Here is a 13,948-nt window from a genome sequence, read left to right as displayed (position 1 = left end):
AAGTATTCCTTAACAGCTTTCTGCAACCATGCCAAATGATATAGCAGTTATAGGCTTTTCAATGTACATGGTTTGCAGAGAAGAGCCTTGAGCTGCAACATTGTATTTGTACTTGCATTTGCTTACGACTGGTATGCTACAAATACCACTTCCTGTTGCTGTACAGGTTTTCTTTGTGAAGTTAGTACTGTAGGTGTCTTTGAAAGGGCACAGAGGGTAAATATTATGAAACATATGTAAATCAATGGAACTTAGGCTCCAAAATCATTTAGAGGCCTTTAAAAATTTTACTCAGAATCCCTACTTGATTTTCAACAGTTAACTCTCTCTGCTCAAATCTCCTACAGGTGTTTAGTCTAGTGCAGCAAGGCAGAACTGGGACCTGGAGCTCCAATCAGACACCAAGAGTGAGCCCTGGAAAACAGCTATCTGTAAGTCAGATGGGAGAGGGGTCTTTGTCAGAGTTCTACATCCAGTTGTTGGAAGGGTGACCAAAAAGGTCTGTCATAAACATGCAGCTAAGGGTAGCATAAAATCCCTCCTTTACCTGTAAGGGGTTAAGAAGCTCAAATAACTTGGTTGGCACCTGACCAAAAGGACCAATAAGGGGAGAAGATACTTTCAAATCTGTGGGAGGAGGTTTTGTTTGTGCTCTCTTTGTTGTTCTCTCTGGGACAGAGAGGGACCAGGGCAGGAAAAACCATCTCCTAAAACCCTACCTGAAATAAGCATCTAAGATTACAAATTGTAAATAGTAGCAAGGAAATGCGTTAGATTATCTTTTGTTTTAGCTTGTGAATTTTCCCTATGCTAAGAGGGAGGTTTAGTTATGTTTTTTGTAACTTTGACGTTTTGCCTAGAGGGGAATCCTCTGTGTTTTAAATCTTATTACCCTGTAAAATTACCTTCCATCCTGATTTTACAGAGGTGCTTCTTTTACTTTTTCTTTATAATAAATGTCTGCTTTTAAGAACCCGATTGGTTTTTTAGTGTCCTAAAAACTCAAGGGTCTGGTCTGTGCTCATCTTGTTACCTATTTTGGTTGGTATATTATTCTCAAGCCTTCCCAGGAAAGGGGGTAAAGGGGCTGGGGGGGGATATTTTGAGGAAACCAGAACTCCAAGTGGTCCTTTTCCTGATTCTTTGTCTAACTCACTTAGTAGTGGTGGCAGCGATACCGTCAAAGGACAAAGAAGAATTTGTGCTTTGTGGAAGTTTTAACCTAAGCTGGTAGAAATAAGCTTATGGGGAAGTGGGGAGGTCTTTCATGCGGGTCCCCACATCTGTACCCCAGAGTTCAGAATGGGGAGGGAACCCTGACAAGGCCCTACCCTGAAATTTCCTTTTTGACGTACCGTAATATGGCTTTAGTAAATTCTGAACCAAGCAAGAATCTGATTCTTCTTTGACATTCTTGGATGCAAACAGTCAGCAGTACTCCCACTGCTCTTTAAAGGCAGCTGGGCCAGTTTGGGAGAATTTAGTGCATTTTAGATTAGTTTTTCAATAAGCAAAGAAAATGAAACTAACGGCAGGTGGAAAAAGTCTTGAGAGTTGCAGGGGGGTGGAAGTTTTAAGGCATGGGCTGGCCTTAGAAGCCATGATGGAAAATATATTGTTATGCATCAATGAGTAACACAATATTCAATATGGTGAAAAATATTTTCCTGCCTTCTTTTTCTATTGTTCGTTTTTTCTCATTTACTCTAATAGACATGGCCATATCCATTATTGAATAGAGAGGGTGACATTCTATTACTGCCTTCCACTGTGAACTAGTTTTCAGTCGTTCTCTCCAGAGTAAACAGAAATCTTTATTTTTAACACTTAACACATATAATGCAGTAGGTGCATGGGGCAAAATGCACTCTAGGGCTGCCCTGTGTAGCTGATACGTTCTCTTTGAAGAGCACTGATATTTTATAAGCACTGCTAAATGCTTCCTCCGGAGTATAAAAGGGTAGGCTTTTTTAAAAGGCATTTAAAAAAAACCCAATGTGTTATAAGACATTGATGCCATGAATAGGTATGGGTTGCTTTTTCTCAAGTAGCTGAAGTCCCCCTAGCCTCCATTCTCATGTCTCAAATACAGGAGTTCTCCATTTATTCATAGCAACCCAAGTCTTAGTGCTTAATGGGAAAGTGAGCCTTAGCTCTATGATTATAAAGGATAAAGAACTCGTGCTAAATAAGCAAATTGCACATGTGTATTCTGTGCTTCCCCCACACCTCCCCTTCCCGCCAGTCCTTACTGGACCATTGTGAATACCTCTCCTCCCACCAGCTTTGAAAGACATTACGTCATGACTTTTCCTTCACACCAATACTTTGTGGTATCACTAAGCTGACCTATACAGGTGCTGGATTGGATGTGTGTTAAGGTATGGCCGTTTCTTTTGTTAAATGATTACCTGGACAAATGGATGTTGTTTGTTCCAATGGAGTAAGAATAATTAAATTGTTACATTATTTGCCTGAATTTTGGTTCTGTCAGACAAAACTGTTGAACTGACTCCATGGGCAACTACCATGTAAGGTGGCAAAAGGTCATGAGTGACTCATGGGACTCACTTCTTTGCAATGTAGCTGAAATCACCAGGGAGGTGATCTGCCTTGTGACAACCATAGTGAGCTGATTGCCCCAGAAAGGAGGAGGAAATCTGACAACAATGGGAGAAGTGTTGGAAAATGCAGTTGGCAGGGTGAACCAAACCCTTCCAAGTTGCAAGTAGAGAAGATTGACATACAAGGCAAGTACTGCTGAATGATAAGCTGAATAGGACCCTTTTGTCAAAACCCTTTTGTGAAGGTCACATTCACCCAATAGTTGGAAATTTACTTGCCCATTCTGGCATGTGCTATGACATACTAATGATTATTTATTATTAAGAATAAGGAAGACCAGATGCCCACTAACTTTCCAACATGCTGCCAGAGTTTCCAGGTGGAAACTGGATAATAGGCTTGTAATAGGCAGATGTTGAGAACTGAACTAAGGTATAGGTAATACAAGCAAAAAGGCACAAAAATTGCAGTCCCGATGGCAGGTATTACCTACCCTAATCTTTTTCCATTACTGTAAAGCAGTTTAAACAATGCTTGTCCTACTTACAGTCATGTTTGCCACATATCAGATTAAAATGGCATAGTAATATCAGTAGGAAGTGAACTGAAACATGTTCAAGTGTCAGAAGAATTACTCATGTTAATAAACTTTACTCTACCTACAAAAGACAGCAGAAGGACTATGCTGAATCAGGGCCTATATTTGGAACACAGGATACCACAGTGTCAAAGCCACAACCAAACCTCTTTGTTTTTTCCAACCTGCAGTAAATCAATTTCAGAGCCCTCTCCTATCCTCCTTACTCAGGCAAAACTCCATTGACTGAACTGGGAATTTTGCCTGAGTGAGGAATGAAACGATGAAGTGAAGAATAATAGAAATAAGGGTGAAGGAAAATCAAGTTGACTTTCCCAAAAAAGAATGGAAGAGTTGCAACAAGTCCCTGAGCATTTATCTGACTAGATCAGTTTGACTAGGCACTGAAGATCAATTACTTCTGCTAATTTCCTTGGGTTTATGAAGTATATAGGAATTGGGAAGTATCCCTTTAAATAGTTTGTGAGCCCTCTGGTGGTGCTCACCATCTCCTATTACAGAAGCCACCAGATCAGTACAGACTAAGAGAGTATATATACGGAGCTAGGTCTTGTATATTTGTATATAATTACTAAACATAGTTATTTGGAACCCAAATGTGTCCATATGGTTTTGTCATAATCTTAATGCCAGGTAGAGACAACAGTTTTTAAAATATTTTTTCTATTAAAATAAGTTTCATTCTTGGGAGGGGAGAAAGAGGACAATAACTGGAGAGAAGTTAAAGTATGGAAGCCAGTACTCTGCTCTCCAGCTTGGGTTATGCTTGTTTGCTGACTGAGTTCTTCACTGACAGGCTGATACAAATATTAAGAAAATGGAAATGGAAATAATTAATCATACACAGCATCACTTTGTGCAGCTGGGCTGCACCATCTCACATAAGAGAGCTCCCATGGGTGATGTCAGTGTCAGAATCACTCATCTTCATTTCACTGTCTTCTCCTGTATTTGTTTTATGTGATTCCATTCTTAGATTAGATACAACACCTACCTTATTGTACACAATTCTGTCATCTGAAAAGTATGTTGAACTGATGCAGATTGTGGAGATGTGCTCTGTGTAGTTCTGTAATAATCCAGCTGAATCTCACAAATTGCCCTGTGGCAATTCACCACTGTTTATCTGACTACAGTATATAATAGATCACCATGGCTGAAATTCACCTTGCGCCAACACAAGGCCTATGCTTTGCTGAAGTCCCAGTTAAGCCCCATTTTGAGACATTAAATGGGGCCTTAAGCAAAGCATAGGACTCATCTTGGTCTTCTATATGTGGTGAGTTTCACGGGAATAGAGAGCAGAGACTGAGTTTGAGGGCAAATGACAACTGATTTTGCCTGCCCTACCGCCTAGCTGTATGTTTTTATTACCTAGTTCACAAATGCACGGAGATCAACAGCTGTCAATGTTTAATGTTTGTTTTATTTTGTTCCTGTGCTGGGCTCAGGGCTATCCCTAGTTATACTGACACTCAGGTGAGGAAGGGATGTTGTTGTCCTGAGGTGGCTCCTGAGGCTGTAATACAAACACTGCAATGTTGCTGTCTTTGTCTTCTATTTTAGGTATTTCTATAGTATATAAGAATGGAGATCAAATAAGCTCAAGACCTTTTCAAATGACTTCACCCCACCACCCATAATGTCTGCAGGTTACATATTAGCTCTAGTTTGCAAAAGTGCCTTTATTACTGACCACACTGCGGCAAAGTACACAACAGTCATCCTCAGAACCCACCTTACATACCACCGTATGCAGGAGACTCACTAAGGAAGAAAATAACATGATTTCAGTTTTGAATATAGTTAGTGTTGTGTGTGAAAGCCCATTTCTAAAGGTGAATAGCACAGCCCTCAAGACCATTTGGTTTTGGGATCTCTGCTGGAAGCAGTGAAGTTGAAGAATATTGGCTTTATGAATCTCAGACTTTATCTCTTATAATAATAACTGTACATACCAGGTTTCAGTGGTAGCCGTGTTAGTCTGTAAAAAACAAGGAGTCCTTGTGGCACCTTAGAGTCTAACAAATTTATTTGGGCATAAGCTTTCGTGGGCTAGAACCCACTTCATCAGATGTATGAAGTAAAAGATACAGGAGCAGGTATAAACACATGAAAGGATGTGGGGTGCTTTACCAAGTGTTAAGTCAGTTATGCCCAAATAAATTTGTTAGTCTCTAAGGTGCCACAAGGACTCCTCATTTTTTTGTACATGCCAGGTGTGACACTCTCCTTAGGACAGCCACTGTGTTACCCCACTACCTCAATACTGCAAGCTCATAGAAAGTCCATCATTTCATTAATAAAAAATGATATGCACAAATCTTGCTCCCGAATGGAGATTCCCAGACACTTCAATCAAACACACATACTGGTTTAGATAAAACAATACAACAAGTTTATTAAGTATAGAAAGAAAGATTTTTAGTGATTACAAGTAACAAGACACAATGGGCAGAATTGGTTACAAAGAAAACAAAAGATAAAATGCAAACCAATACCTACCTTAGCAAGCTAAATTAATTACAAGCAAAAGATTTTCTCACCACATGCTTTTTGCAGTCTTTACTGGCTGAAAGCCTGTCAGTCATGACCTCTCCCCAGGTCAGTGTTTCTTCAGGCATTGTTGCTGCCATAAGCAGAGAGGAATGGAAGAGAAAGAGAGTTTGTATTGAGTGTCCTCTATTCTTACACCTTTCTTTCTTCTTTGAGGATTATCTCCAGTGGGGATACAGGTGACTCCCAGTCTGTCACACGGGAACCCCCAACTGTTCCATTGCCAAAATGTAAATTTCTCATTCACATCCTTCTTCCTGCTAAAGAATGACCGTTTACCAAGGTGATAGTCTACTTGATTATGCTGACACCTGGCTAGGGTGCTGACTAGCCTTTTGTCTCTGAGGAACTGGTTTGGGCTTCTTTTCTAACCTTGAAACATGTCACAGCAATGTTATACAGTAAAATCTTATACCTTTACATACAGTGTTGCGGACACACATTTTACAAGGACAATAATGTTCAGTAGGTTATGAGTTTTCAAATCATATCTCACAAAGCATACTTTGTACAAAATGTGTCATAGTCTTGTAAAAGTGGTGATCATAAGGGTACAGTCTGTCACACCTTTGTTTAAGGCAAGCTTGTTTGTCAACTCTCTCCACAACATATTTTAGATGCATATTTCCAGCACACTTACATAACCCTTTATACACCACCCATGCATACATCACAAGATGATATTCATGATGAGCATGTCACCAGTTTTCATAAAAGACCTCACTCAGTACACGTTTATACTACAATAATACTGTATACAATCAGTTGCTTATTCTTGGGGTTCAGACCCCCTGTTCTTCTTTTGGAGTGTCTGGACCCTGATTGTCACACCAGGCGTACAGCTTTATTTGAATGGGGAGAGACCTGAATCAATCAAGTAGCATCATCCATTAAAGGAGGTGGTGCTTGGTTCTCCTGCCCCAATGAGACCCTTATGTGCGCGCACACGCACACACACACGCAGAGCAATCTTGTGTGGTGTCTGAAAGCAGTTTAAAGGCGCCCATTTTTTCAAATCCCTTGAAAACTTGCTAAAATTGAAAAACACTCTGGTCTCTCGGTCTCAATCAAGCTAATAACTTAATGGAAGCAATTTATGTGCTCGAAGTGGAGGATTCTGACAGAAGACAAATGTTGTAATTTACACTGCCAGCCTCATTCCATGCCTGACTTCACACCAATGGCATTTTAAAAATGCAGGTTCATTATTTTGTTCAGGTGGATCATTTGAAATTACCATTATTCTCAAAGAGTTTATCAAATACTAATAGTGTTTTGCAAAATAAATGGCTTTGCAATTTGCCATCTAGCCCTTTGCTGAGAGAGGAGATGAGTGACTGAGATATTCATTAACTTCTGCCAGTAGCATTAGCTGTAGAACAAAAGTGCATTTTCAAAATCATCTAAAGGATACATGCTCCTTATACCCCTTTGACTATCAATGCAATCCTGAACACTATACAAATCAAAGTCTTCTGTCTGAGATAACTGCCAAAATCCTTATCTGTAATAAGAATTCAATTTTTCTTTCAAACATGGGGAGTCCCCCTTCCCTCCCCATGTTTCTGATAGCGAAGAACCACAGCAGACATCGAAGCACTCTGGATAATATGAATTTTTCCATGTTTCTCATGTACTAGCTCTGTTTATTATGTGTCATATATTTGAACGTTTATATGACATGTTTTAATTTCCAGTGGTAACCCCTTCCCCCACTTCCCCCCAAACAGTTTGCTCTACAATGTGCTTTACAGGCATTGACCAATACAGTCTCACAATGGAAGCTTGAGTATTGTACATATCCATTTTTCAGATGGGAGGACTGAGGGGGAGAGAGCAGTGGCTTGACTGTGCACAACCTTGCAGCTTCACAAGAGAGTGAGGTGGAGGAGGATCTGCTCCTTTTGCCTCTGCACAGGTGTGTTGTGTTGAAACCTAACCTTGGATAGATTCTCAGATTGCCCCAAATGAGTGAAAGCTGGCAGGTCGTGTTAACTTAGAAACATTCTGTAAAACTGTTGAGAAGTTAGATGGAGACTGAAGTGGTGCCTAGGCCTTGTGTTGGTCCTTTGCACATGGTGAATTTCACCCTCTAGGGGATGGAGAACTGGGGCTGAGTTTGACAGCAACTGAAATGGAGGCATAATTAAATGTATGGATTAAAATAACACAGATTGATTAGGCATGATCAGATTTCTGGTGAAGGTACAGTCTCACTATAGCCAAAGACCAGATCCTCCTTAAGATGATTGGAAGTGTGTATTTAAGGACCACTGGAAATTTTGCTTTGACATAGATAGTTTTGATGTGTTGTGGTTGCAGTCCCTTTTGGACATCTCTGGGGAACACTTAGCTCTCTGTTTCTCACTCTTTTTCCTGTTTCCTTTATCTCTGTGACACTCAGGTTCCAAACACCCCAAAAGGAGAACAGGAACCCTGAAGAATAAGCAGGTGAATCAGCTGATGGTATGCAATGTTATTGTGCTATAAAATATGTTGAGTACGGTCTTTTATAAAAGCTTGTAATGTTCTAAACATAATCATTATGAGATGTATCCGGGCTATGGTTATATGTATTTGTGTGTCTATAGAGAACTGGGCCATAAACTTAGGATCCAACTCACAGCAGAACAGTGAGCAATCAGACAGGGAGGGACACCTTCCAAGCCAGATGTCTACATGTATCTAGCTTCAAACAACAAACCATTGTCCAGCCCAGAAAAAGACCAGGATGGGACACTAGAGTTAATGGAAAGATATTGAGGTATCTGGGCTTTCAGTCAAGAGGGGGTTTCCACACTCTGAATAAACATGAGTCACCATGGACTGAGAGAAAGAAAAGAATAAAAGAGAGGGGGGGAAAAAAGCCTTTTAAAAGCAGGATTGTGTCTGAAGTTTTTCATCCAGAAAATGAGGGACAGTCTGTAGGCAGGAAGCTGTCTGTGAAAGGCAGGATCCCCTCTATAGCTTGGGGGTAAGCTGGGAAAATGTTCAAAGGCACTAGGTAACGCATTAGAAAAGGGGTTTTATTTATCTAATATGGAAATGCAAAGCCTGTGCAGTTGTGTGTTTGTGTATTTATTGTGTAACTTGTATGTGTATGCACGGCCTCACTATTTCATTTTTGAATCTGGGTTTTTTCTGTTAAATAAATGTATTGTTTGTTTTTACCCCAAGCAGGTCTCTGTTGTGCAAACTGCACAGGGTGTGTGAGCCAAAGTAAGCTGGTGTCTGTGGGGGGAGGGAATTCATGCCTTTGGGGGTGATGAGGGGAAAAGACTGAGTGTCTGCTAGTTAAGAACTTGAGAATAAGAGATTTGGGGAGACTCAGGACTGGAAGGCTGTTGGTGTCACCTAGCAAGGAGTAACTAGGCTTATAGAAGCTTGGATAAGACCTTGTGCTTTGGGGCTGGCTACTGGCATCAGGGATCTGAGCCTTAAGGAACCTTGAGGTTACAGGGCAGATGGTGACTAGGACCCCTTACTGGTCTGAGTGATCCCCAAAACTGCACAGTTTCCTACACCTGATTTTCCTCTTGCTTTCATGCTGCTGCCTGTGCTGTATTCTGTACCTGTTGTAAGCCTCCATGTAACTTCATAGTGCCATATATGATGGCCATCATGCCTGAAATGGCAAAAATAACAGTGCATCATAATTCCTGATTTTGGATTTAACCCCTTAAACCTTTGAGTTAGAAAAGAGATCCCTATCCACTGTTCTCAAAACAAGGACCTAATACTGTACTCTGCTGGCTCTGAGAAAATGGCAACTGTAGATGGATCAAGCGGCTGGAATACACAATCAGATTTTGGATACCAGATGTCATTATTCGCCAGAAGCAAGTGTATATTTAATTCTCAAATGCTAGGTGAGTATAACAGAGCTGGCACATATGCAATGTTACATTATATAATGATCAGGGAGGGGTATATTTTCAGCCAGAGTGAGGCCTGTTCTGTTGTCTTTATCCCCACACCTTTCACACCTGCAGATTGAATTTTGGAGACCAATCTAGATTCTCTGGGAGTGCAAATCAGGTACAGGTGCAAGCACTCAGAACTGCAGCCACAGCTCAATTAGTTCAAGTTGTACCTGCAAAGAATTTATCTCTCAGACTCAAACAATATGTTAATGCAAACAACTTTCAACTTCAAGATGATTTGTTTTAAAGCTTGTTGAGATCACAGGTAAGCTTTCTGAAGGCAGGGACAATGTCTAACATAATGAGGACCCAGTTATAACTGAGATATCCAGGTGATACCATGATATAAACATGCGTTTTTTCTCTTTCCTTTTCACTTAGGCTTATATTTGTTCAAATCCCAAAGCTAAATCATAATTCCTATCCACTCAGTGGTTGGCCTGTGCTTTTTCATGTACCCTCAGTTGACCCAGGAGAATAATGGGGGAAGGGGAGAGGCTAGATCAATGAAAGACAAAGAGATTTCCTTATTTTAATCAGTAGGATGGCTTGTTTAACAATGCAATGGGAAAAGAGAGAACTGTAGGTAATGTAAAATTAGGTGAGGGCAACATTAGGTTTTTTACCAAAGTGGTGTTTCAGTCTAAAGGCTAAAAATATATTTGTATCTTATTTGGAGGGCAGAAGTGTTTAAATAAAAAATACATCTTGTCCAAAATTCTGTACATGAGGAATATGGAGATTTTTCAGAGGCTGATTGAGTGTATGCAATGTAGTAGTTTATGATTCAGACTTTATCAGAATAAAACCACAGGTTACTTCTGCCTGCAGCTTCTGGATCTAAATCAGATGCGTGCTCATTAAGTTAACTCTGGCTTCCTCCCTTCCTACTGATCTTATTCATTAATGAATACTATGGGTTCCTTTATTGCATTTTCTTCATCCTGGATCATTATAGGATCACTAAATTTAATTCCTTCCCATTACTATACACTAGCTGTTCTCACTCATTTCAGAGTATGGTAATTATGGAGGAACCAGAAGTAGCATACTGTTAAAACAACTTAATTTAATTTGGATTCATTTTCAGCTATCGGGGGGAGGGGGATATTTATGCACCCACAAAGTTGAATTTATTTTTGAGACAAGGTGGGTGAGGTAATATCTTTTATTGGACTAATTTCTGTTGGTAGAGAGACAAGCTTTTGAGCTATAGAGTTCTTCTTCAAGTCTGAGAAGCTGCCTCTCTAATATTCTGTTCTCACACTGTGTGTGTGTGGGGAGGGGGGAACAAAGCCAATTGCTGCCCTTGTGTCAATTTGCTCCTGTAAGTTACACCCTGTTTGGATTTTCTCTCCATGCTGCATTTTGCTTGGGCCAATGACGAACACGGTTTAGACCTGGCCACTGGCAAAATAACATTCACTCCTTCTCTCACAGTAGAAGCTGCTCACTGAAAGCCACAGCTCAGTAATGCAGGCAATCAAGTCCTCTGGCTCTTTGATGGATAGCAGCTTCTTGTCTAATTGAGCTCCCTAGGAAGCTACACCCTACCTACCAGTTTCAGTATAAAGAAGGCTGCCCCCATTTTCCGTTTCAAACTTTCCAGCATGGGGGGGGTATTTCTTTCTTTTTGCACCCCCTCCCACACCTCATTACAGTATATATCCTCACCTCTTTATATTTGTCTGGCGAATCCTGGGACAACATGGTATTCCCGAAAGAGAGGGCTAATAGCTCCGTTTAAAGCCAGGTGCACTGCTGCACGGTGCAGAGAGAGATGATGAGAAGAAAAAAGACAAAACTCTAAGTGGTCAGACCTAGAGGTGGCGCATGTATGGTCTACTTTGAATTAACTTTATGCAAGGCTCTGTGCTGTACTTGGTGCCTAGATTTGAAGACGACAGGCACTTTATAAATACCTTTGAGAGGGTAGACAGGGCAAATACTGAGCAGTTTTTCACACAGCGCTACCATTGCATTTCAATTATTCCTGCTCTATAGCACGTCCATTTTTCAAGTCATGCGCCTCTATTCATTAGGGAACATCCACTCTGCAGTAGTGCCGTGATGATGACAAATCCCATAAGGGTCTAAGAGCCATAAACCCACTTCACTTCTGCCTATGTGTCAAATTTGAACTCATGTCTCCAATGAATTAACCTTCTGAACCACCAGGCTCTAGCCCCTTCTGTAACACTCTTATTTCTACAGGGACCACACGGGACTATATGAAGCCTTTAATTCAGGACTTAGATTCATAGATTCTGAGGCCAGAAGGGACCATTGTGATCTAGCCTGACCTCCTGTGTAGCACAGACCATAGAACTTCCCCCAAATGATTCCTAGAATGTATCCTTTAGAAAAACATCTAATCTTGATTTAAAGATTGGCAGGGATGGAGAATTCACCACAGTTAATAATGTATGTCTTCTTTCCTGTTTGAATTTGTCTAGTTTCAACTGCCAGCCATTGGATCGTGTTATCCCTTTCTCTGCTAGATTGAAGAGCCCATTTTTAAATAAATGTTCCCTGTGTAGGAACTTACAGACTTTGATCAAGTCACCGCTTAACCTTCTCTTTGTTAAGCTAAATAGATTGAGCTCCTTGGGTCTACCACTCTAAGGCATGTTTTCTAATCCTTTAATCATTTTTGTGGCTCTTCTCTGAACCCTCTCCTGTTTACCAACTTCCATCTTGAATTGTGGGTACCAGAACTGGACACAGGATTCCAGCCATGGTCACACTACTGCCAAATCCAAAGGTAAAATAACCTCTCCACTCCTACTTGAGATTCCCCTATTTTTGAATACCAGGATCCCATTAGCTTTTTTGGCCACCACTTCACAATGGAAGCTCACATTCAGCTGATTATCCATCATGATCCTCAAATCTTTGGTCCTCAAAGCTTCCCAGGACTGGGTCCACTATCCTGTAAATATGGCCCACATTCTTTGATCCTAGGTGTATACATTTACATTTAACTGTATTAAAATGCATATTGCTTGCTTGCACCAAGTTTACCAAATGATCTTGTATCAGAGGGGTAGTCGTGTTAGTATGGATCCGTAAAAGCAGCAAAGAGTCCTCTGGCACCTTATAGACTAACAGATCAAATGATCTTGATCGCTCTGAATCAGTGACCTGTCCTTTTCATTATTTACCCTCCCCAAATGTTTGTGTCGTCTGAGAACTTTAGTGATGATTTTATGTTCTCTTCCAGGTCATTGATAAAGATGTTAAACAGTGTAGAATCAAAAACCGATCCCTGCAGGACACTGTTGGAAACAGACCTGTTAGATGACAATTCCCCGTTTACAATCTGCTCTGGATCTACAGTGGTAGGGTGCTAAATGCGTATATTCCCCAGCTGGATTGCCCACACTGCCTTCACAAACTGGTGCCACCCATTTTTTGGACTGCACCAATTCCTTAACCTCCCCCATTGTAAGAGAGGCTGCAACACTGCAAGCACACACATTCTCTCTCTCTCCCCTCCCCAGTAGATTTTCCATTTCTGGCACCCTCTGTCATGATACGGAAGTCAATTTAGCCCAGATACTGAAAAGGAAATGTGTCTCTTTGTATTAGATGAGCATGTTCTAGGGAGCTGAGTACAGGATTGGGAGCCAGGAATTCCTGAGTTCCATTCCCAGCTCTTCAGCTCTCCTGGCATCAGTTTCCTCATCTCTAAAATAGGGCAATTGGAATTCACATCTCAACATAGTTGTCATGTTTAGTTAAGTAGTACTATGTTTATATCTCCAATCATCCCAGTGGGCAACAGGTTGAGAGAGGAGAGGGGAGTTGCTTCAGAAGTTATACCTCAAATCTTCTCCCTGGAGGCAGCTGAGAGGTCACAAACATGATGGTGGCATCTCTGCATGACATACGCAGGAGGAGAAGAGTCTGGCTTCCTAAAGGAGAAATCTCCTATTTGCCCCCAAATACTCTGATAAACAGCAACAGTGGGGAAATGCTGCTGAAAGTTTAATGGTGGTTTGATAAACTCTTCCTTAGTTAAAAGTTTGTTGGCGTGTGGCTGTGATTCTTTGTGTGTGTCACATACGGATTATTTGATTTACTGTCACTCCTGGCTCAGTTGAAAATTGCACATCCTCTTCAATGATATTTATCCTTAAGCACAATAGACTTTAAACCTATTCATGAGTATTTATAATTTCTCATTATCTTTCTCTCTTTTGAATTGATTATATACATCTGGAGCTCTCTCTCATCACAAAAAAGAGCAATGCTGCTTGCAGCCTTTCCTTCTACTTATCTGCTTCTGTAGCCGAGAGGCACA

At 40.8% G+C, this 13,948-nt stretch overlaps 1 long non-coding RNA gene across 1 annotated transcript; it reads left to right on the top strand.

The window, feature by feature from the left end:
- The first annotated feature begins 353 nt into the window (after positions 1–353).
- Positions 354–8,929, top strand: LOC120405107. Its single transcript, XR_005598370.1, has 3 exons — positions 354–431; positions 7,533–7,637; positions 8,124–8,929. It is a non-coding gene; the product is annotated as an uncharacterized LOC120405107 (long non-coding RNA).
- The last annotated feature ends 5,019 nt before the right edge of the window (positions 8,930–13,948 follow it).

Source organism: Mauremys reevesii, linkage group 4 (assembly GCF_016161935.1).
Source record: "Mauremys reevesii isolate NIE-2019 linkage group 4, ASM1616193v1, whole genome shotgun sequence".
Taxonomy (NCBI): Eukaryota; Metazoa; Chordata; order Testudines; family Geoemydidae; genus Mauremys; species Mauremys reevesii.
This window is presented reverse-complemented; position numbering and strand designations above follow the sequence as displayed.